Raw genomic sequence first — 7,618 nt, 5'->3', positions numbered from 1 at the left:
GAGAGAGAGAGAGAGAGAGAGAGAGAGAATACAAACCTATATGGTTCACGGACTAAAGGGGAACCAGAACCAGGGAGTAGAATAGAGCTAAATCTGTTCAAGGAGATAAACAGATTAACGATATTAAATAGAATTAAGAGAGTGGTGACCTCGGGGCAAGATCCTATCCAGCTAAGCTCCTGTCTTGTCAAAAGGATGTTTCCAAGGGACATTGCCACCTGTTCTAAATGTACTATGTGTTTGCTGTGTACAAGGGAGAGTTATTTCATGTTAGGTGTTATTATGACCTGATTATTGTTTTCATTTGGACATAGGAGATATGACTGTGTGTCAAGTTGACAAGGGACAGATTTTGATAGAGTCTTAGGGTTTTACTGCTGTGAACAGACACCATGACCAAGGCAACTCTTATAAGGACAACATTTAATTGCGGCTGGCTTACAGGTTCAGAGGTTCAGTCCAGGATCATCACGGTGGGAGCATGGCAGCATCCAGCCAGGCATGGTGCAGGAGGAGCTGAGAGTTCTACATCTTCATCTGAAGGCAGCTAGTAGAAGACTCACTTCCAGGCAGTTAAGATACGGTCTTAAAGCCCACACCTACAATGACACACCTACTCCAACAGGGCCACACCTCCAAATAGTGCCGCTCCCTTGCCCAAGTATATTCAAACCATGACAGATGGCTATTCTCTCTGTTGTCAATTTGACTGTATCTGGAATGAAGTACAATAAAGTAATGAAGAGCAAACTTGCGATCTGAATCTTGAGGCAGGAAGACAACATGCATTTAATCCATGTCTTAAGGAAGGATGATACATGCTTTTGATCCAGATCAACACAAGCCTTTAATCCAGATCTTGAGGCATCGTGGCCATGCTTATGAAGAAAAGCTTAGGTACAGGCCTGGTGGTACACGAATTTAATTCAAGTACTCAGGAGACAGAGACATGCCGTTCTCAGAGCTCACAGTCCGTCTACAGAGCAACTTCCAGGACAGCCAAGCTTAGGCATTGAAAAGGAAAACTATAGAAAATAGAAAGCTGGTGAAGACGTAATTGAACAAAGGGGCCGTGTTCTAGTCTCAGCAAGCAGCAGGACCTGGCAGCTTTGGCCACATGGCCCTGGCTTTAGAGTCAAGCATAGAAGAAGGGTTTATGGACTCTCCCCCATAGCTCAGGAAAGTCACAGAGGCCAGAGGCGGGGCAGGGGTGGGTGTCCCTGCATGGAGGTTCAGAGAGGCCGTTGCATGAAGCTGTGAAGAGGCGGTTGCCTTGGGGACCCCAAGATGTTAGAGTTGCCAGAGGTGCGGGCTACCTGCTGAGGAAAGATGCTAAGAAGAAGTAGAACCAGCCCAATGAAAGGAAGCCTGTCTCAGTCACCAAGGCTGAAAGGGGCTGGAGAGAGATGCAGAGTTTGGAGCTGGTCCAGCTGGTTTTCGGTCTTGCTCTGGTCCAATTATTTCCATACAAAGTTCCTTTGCCTCCATTTTGGAATGGTAATGCGTATGTTGGAAAGATGCGGTCTGTTTTTGTTTTTGTTTTTATTTTATAGGGAATTACAGTTGAGTGACGGCGTGAATCTCAGCAGGGACTTAGAACTTTGGAGTTTTAACCAAGTTGGAGACTTGTCATAGGATATGCGGATTTTTGAAGTTGGACTGGATACAGCTTTTGCCTTATGTTATGGCTATAAGCCTAGTGGTTTGAATAGGAATGGTTTCCCATAGAGGCATGTGTTTGAATATGCTTGAGTACAGGAAGTGGCACTGGTTGGAGGAAATGTGGTACCGAGGAGGTGGGCTTTGAGGTCTCCTAGGCTCAAGCTACACCCGGTGTGGCACACAATCCCCTTCTGTTACCTATGGATCAAGATGTAGAACTCTCAGCTCCTTCTCCAGCACCATGTCTGTCTATACACTGCCACGCTCCCACCAGGATGATAACGGACTAAACCTCCGAGAGACTGTAAGCCAGCCCCAAGTAAATGCTATCCTTTATAAGAGTTGCCATGGTCATGGTGTCTCCTCACAGCAAGAAAACCCTAACACACCTTTCTAGCATGAAGACCTGAGTTCAGTCCTAGAGTTGGGCATGGTGAGATGTGCCTGTTTTTATTATCGTTGCTGTTTAATACTTTTATGTCATGTGTCTGGGTATTCGGTCCACACACATGTCTGTGCCACACTTGCATGTATTTGTCTGTGGAGGCCAGAAGAAAGCGATTTCCTTGGAACTGGACTTAAGGGTTCGTGAGCTGTCATGTGGGTTCTAAGAATCAAACTAGGTCCTCTGGGAGAACATAGTGCTTTTGACCACCGAGCCCTTCTCTCTAGGGCAACCTGTCCACGGCCTTGGACTTCCAGTGCTGGGGAGGGAGGGACAGCCAGTCCAGCCTGCTCTCAGAGTACTGAGAGACCTTGCTTCAAACAGAGGGTGATGCGAGGGTGGGAATGGTGAGTGACTCTGCAGATGTCCTAGTCAGGGCCACTACTGCTGTGATGAAACACTGCGAGGACGAAAGCAACTTGGAGAGAAAAACAATCATTTGGCCTACACTTCCATGTCACTGGTCATTGAAAGAAGTCAAGACAGGAACTCAAACAGGGCAGGATCCTGCAGGCAGGAGCTGATGCAGAGGCCACGGAGGGGGGTGGCTCACTGGCTTGCTCTCCATGGCTTGCTCAGTCTGCTTTCTTATAGAATCCAGGACTATAGCCCAGGGATGGCACCACCCACAATGGGCAGGCCTCCTTCATTGATCACTAATTAAGAAACTGCTCAATAGGCTTGCCTACAGCCCAATCTTACTTAGGCATTTTCTCAGTTGAGGTTCCCTCCTCTCAGGTAACTCTAGCTTGTGTTAGGTTGACATATAAAACAGCCCACAGAGCAAGTAAAGGTACTGAATCCTGACTCCAGGTCCCACACATCAGGCAAGAATTCTGCCTCGAAGCTATAGCCACAACCCTTGTTTGTGAAATTCTGTCCTTCAGGCTGGCCCGGAATTCACCATGTAGCTGAGGCTGACCTTGAACTCCTGATCCTAGATCTACCTTCCAAGTGCCGCAATTACAGGCATGCTACCATGCCTGGCTTTTTATCAAGACTTTAACAAGAAGGGGTTTCCCATGATCCTTTGCTCTCTGGAATGGTGTGGGTACAAAGCAACAGCAGAATTGAGGGCCGTGGAAAGCCGAATTCTTGCTTAACCGGGAGTCTCCTGGTTAGCAAAATGAAGTCGTTGAAAGATGTGATTTTTCTCCTCACCCCCACATGTTCCAGCCCTGCACTGCCAGGCAGCAGCGAGTGCTGGCAAGTGAGAATATACTGCTGCTGTGCTCCCTCGGATCCACAGCTGTGCTCCCTCTGAACCCCAACCCACGTGCAGACCTTCCTGAGGTGGGAAGAGGGTGACCTTCATGGGACTGGCACCCTGTCATGAACGCACGTCACTACTCACAGTCAGTCTGAGACACTTCACCCCCTCGGAAGCCCTCTCTGGAGTATTCTGGGGGTCCCTTCCCTAAAAGTACATGCATAGGCATTGGCCATCGGAGAGACCTCTCTATGCCTAGGCCCCAGCATACCTGCCCTCCTCTAGGGGCTTATGTGCTTTCAAGAAGTTAGCTGGTGTGTGTCTACAGGCACCAGCAAGCCGAGAGGTCAGGATGTGAAGCCTCTGCCTCTCCAGAGACTGTATCTTTGTACGTAAGATGTTTTGTTCATTAATACTTACAAGCCAGCCAGGCAGTGGTGGCGCACGCCTTTAAGCCCAGCACTTGGGAGGCAGAGGCGGGTGGATTTCTGAGTTCCGGGCCAGCCTGGTCTACAGAGTGAGTTCCAGGACAGCCAGGGCTACACAGAGAAACCCTGTCTTGAAAAACCAGAAACCAAAACCAAAACCAAAACCAAAAAAAAAAAAAAACCAAACTTGCAAGCTTCCACTTCGAGTCAGTTCTCCCTACCTGTACACACTTCACTCAACACTTCAACCAGCCCCAGGCCAAAACGAGTTAGAAAAACTCCCCCGTCGGTACCAAGCACATGCAGACTTCTCTTGGCGTCATTCCCTTAACCCTGTGATGTAACAGCCACCTACCCACTGGGCATTTTTTTCTCACTAGGTGTTACTCTGAGTACATTGGAGGCCCTGTGTAAGCTGTACTCAGGCTTTCCACTTTGTGCGAGGGACTTGGTCGTCAGGCAGTTTGGTAATCCGTGTGTCCTGGCCCCCATCCCCTATGGATTTTGAGAGATGACTCTACCACTCTCTGGTTTGGAAAAGATAGGAACTACCTTAGACCTCCAGAAACTTTTAGATGATTGTTGTTTGAACAAATACTCTTTGTTCGTTTGGTTGGTTTTGGTTTTGTTTGTTTGTTTGTTTTTTCGAGACAGGGTTTCTCTGGGTAGCCCTGGCTGTCCTGGAACTCACTCTGTAGACCAGGCTGGCCTAGAACTCAGAAATCCTCCTGCCTCTGCCTCCCAAGTGCTGGGATTAAAGGCGTGCGCCACCACCGCCGGACACTGGTTTTGGTTTTTTGAGGTAGGGTTTTCTCTTTGTAACAGCCTTGCCTGTCCTGGATCTCACTTTGTAGTCCAGCTAGCCTTGAACTCATAGAGATCTACTTCCCCCTGCCTCCTGAGTGCTAGGGTTAAAGGTATGTGCTACCACACCTGGCATTGAACAAATACATACATACACACATGCGTACATGTGTACATACATACATACATACATACATACATATATACATACATACATCATGCGTGCAGCAGCAGCCTTAAAGTGCTGGAGCCAGGCGGATAGCAACCCTCTCTGCTGTGTGTCTACTTCCGTGTCAGTGACCCCGAACTATCACTAGCTGTGTTCCTCTTGGGCCGCTCCTACCCACATGCCAGCCCTCATGGTCATGCTATCATGATCAACCCACCCCATGGCACCTTCTTCCTCCTCTTTCGCGGTGGTCTCTGCCTCAGACCCCAAGCCCAGGAACCGAAGCCCCACCCACCTCTTTTCTACCTCTTTTCTGCCCAGCTACAGGCTGTAGGCATCTTTATTCAACCAATATTTATTTATTTTTTTGTTTTTTTGTTTTTTCCGAGACAGGGTTTCTCTGTGTAGCCTCAACCAATATTTTTTAAATTAAGGAGCAAGGTTTGTACAACAAAAACTGACATATATGAGAATGCACTCATCCTGAAGCAACTAGACTTCGGGGTATACAATTTGGCATTTTAATACATAGCAACAGACCAAACTTCAACAATTCCTCCCCCTTTTTTGTCTAAATAAAAAGCCTCTTTCTCTTACAATAAGAAGCAGCATACAATGGGAACAGAAATAAAACAATTATGAGAATTACTGGATAGGAGTTACATTCATAATGTCCAGTCCATTTATATTTGGCAACTTAAATAAAGTATCATCTATCTTGGGGATGATTTTTTTTTTTTTTTTTTTTTTTTTTTTTTTTTTTTTTTTTTTTTTTTGGTTTTTCGAGACAGGGTTTCTCTGTGTAGCTGCTGGGTGTTCTGGAACTCACTCTGTAGACCAGGCTGGCCTCAAACTCAGAAATCTGCCTGCCTCTGCCTCCCAAGTGCTGGGATTAAAGGTGTGTGGCACTGTGCCAGGCATGAGAGAACCAACTTCTGCAAGTTGTTCCCTGACCTCCTCATGCCTGTAATAATAAAGTAAATAAATGTAATAAAAATACCATGGCAAAAGTTTTTTGTTTTGTTTGGTTCTGTTCTATGTTTTTCAAGACAGGGTTTCTGTGTGTAACAGTCCTGGCTGTACTAGAATTCACTTTGTAGACCAGGCTGGCCTCAAACTCACAGAAATCCACCTGTTTCCGCAGCACTAGAATTAAAGGCATAGGCCACCACTGTCCGGCAGGTGAAAGGTTTTGTTTAAAAAAGACACTTCTCATAAAAATTTGGCTTTATTTCTTCTAACTCCCTTATAAAGTTCTAAGAGGGAAGTAAGTTACTTTGAAGACATCCCAGACTCTGAATACAATTGCTCCCATGCTGTCTTACTTAGGGTTTTACTGCTGTGAACAGACACCATGACCAAGGCAACTCTTATAAGGACAACATTTCATTGGGATTGGCTTACAGGTTCAGAGGTTCAGTCGATTATCATCAAGGTGGGAACATGGCAGCATCCAGGCAGGCATGGTGCAGGAGGAGCTGAGAGTTCGACATCTTCATCTGAAGGCTGCTATTGGAATACTGACTTCCAGGCAGCTAGGATGAGGGTCTTAAAGCCCATGCCCACAGTGACACACCTACTCCAACAGGGCCACACCTTCTAATAGTGCCACTCTCTGGGCTGAGCATAGACAAACCATCACACATGAGGTCCTATGAGAAAGGCACTGGAGCTGGCAAAACCACACAAAGCTCTTTTTTTCCCCTGCAGGATTCCTAACCCTTCCATTCACTTGCCAACAGCCCCGCTCTGGCCTGCCCTGGGGCTTGCCTGGCTCCAGAAGAGCTTTGACAGCCGTAGTATGACCTTCCCACAGATTTGGAAGCAGAAAAGCTACTGGGTAACAAGAATGGGCCAGGAAGGCACAGAACTGGGGAACTGGGGTGACTCAGCAGGGTGGGATGGCGGCTGCCTCTGTCTGGTCCCTCTTTAGATGAGAACTGTCAACTCTCCTGCAGTCTGACAGCTACCTGAGGTTAACTGGGCCTCTCCAGAGCAGTTGTTAGAAAGAAACAGCTCCCCCCTCCCCCCTGGCATCTCTATATCCCCCAGCACAGGCCTCTGACCAGGGCTTAAACTGACTGGGAAACAGCCTTGACGTGGAGCTGTCTCTAACCTGGCCATGTCTGCAGTAGGGACCTGGCCACAAAGGACCGACCTCTTAAGAGCTTCGACTTTGAGGAAATACATCATGGCCTTGCTAAGCAGTAAGCACAGATGACATTGTTACTGTCGTCCTGTGGAAAGACAGAGCTGTGTATATATATATATGTGACAGTGAGCCAAAGTGCCTTGTCCTTGCTGTGGGGCTGCTCTGTGGAGGGGGCACTGCCAACCCTGAGGGAGAGAAAGCATGGAAGAATCTAGACTCCCAGGGCTGCCTTAGCGAGTCACTTTATGGGTTGCACCCAGCACAGTCTGCAACTTAGTCTGGAAGAGAGACGTTTTTGCTGGGGTGGCCAGAGATGATCAGAGAACCAGGCGGCCACTGACCATATAGCTGCCCGGCGCTTACTTGTCCTGACCCATCTGCTTAGCTGGGGATTTGCCACTGACCACAGGAGCCCTTGCCCGATGGCTAGCTCACTTGGACCGGCTGGGGGAACAAGCAGAGGTGTCAGGGTGAGCAAGGGAATAAAGGGCAGAGCAGCCAAGGAGGCAGAGAGCTGAGCACAGCTTAGGTGCCTGCGGTGGTGCAGAAGGGAGACCTTGCAGAGAGAGGGTACCCTAGGGACACTCTTTCTGCTTAGAGACCCTAGAGAGCACCAAGTGACCTAGTGAGCCAACTCAGGCCAGGTTGCTCCAGGACCCCAGGCCTTAGGAGAGCCCATGGCCAAAGGCTTCACTGAGGTGGGGGTGGGATGGGGACTGGGATGGTGATGGGGGGGATGGGAATGAGG

At 48.2% G+C, this 7,618-nt stretch overlaps 1 protein-coding gene across 1 annotated transcript in view; it reads right to left on the bottom strand.

Annotated features, from left to right (window-relative positions):
• The window catches only part of Lrrc20 (leucine rich repeat containing 20), a 104,912-nt gene that overhangs the window by 21,982 nt on the left and 75,312 nt on the right, over window positions 1-7,618 (bottom strand). The gene's annotated exons all lie outside the window — the stretch shown is intronic.

Source organism: Mastomys coucha, unplaced genomic scaffold (assembly GCF_008632895.1).
Source record: "Mastomys coucha isolate ucsf_1 unplaced genomic scaffold, UCSF_Mcou_1 pScaffold3, whole genome shotgun sequence".
Taxonomy (NCBI): domain Eukaryota; kingdom Metazoa; phylum Chordata; class Mammalia; order Rodentia; family Muridae; genus Mastomys; species Mastomys coucha.
The sequence above is the reverse complement of the archived record's forward strand: the minus strand, read 5'-3'. Positions and strand labels throughout refer to the sequence as shown.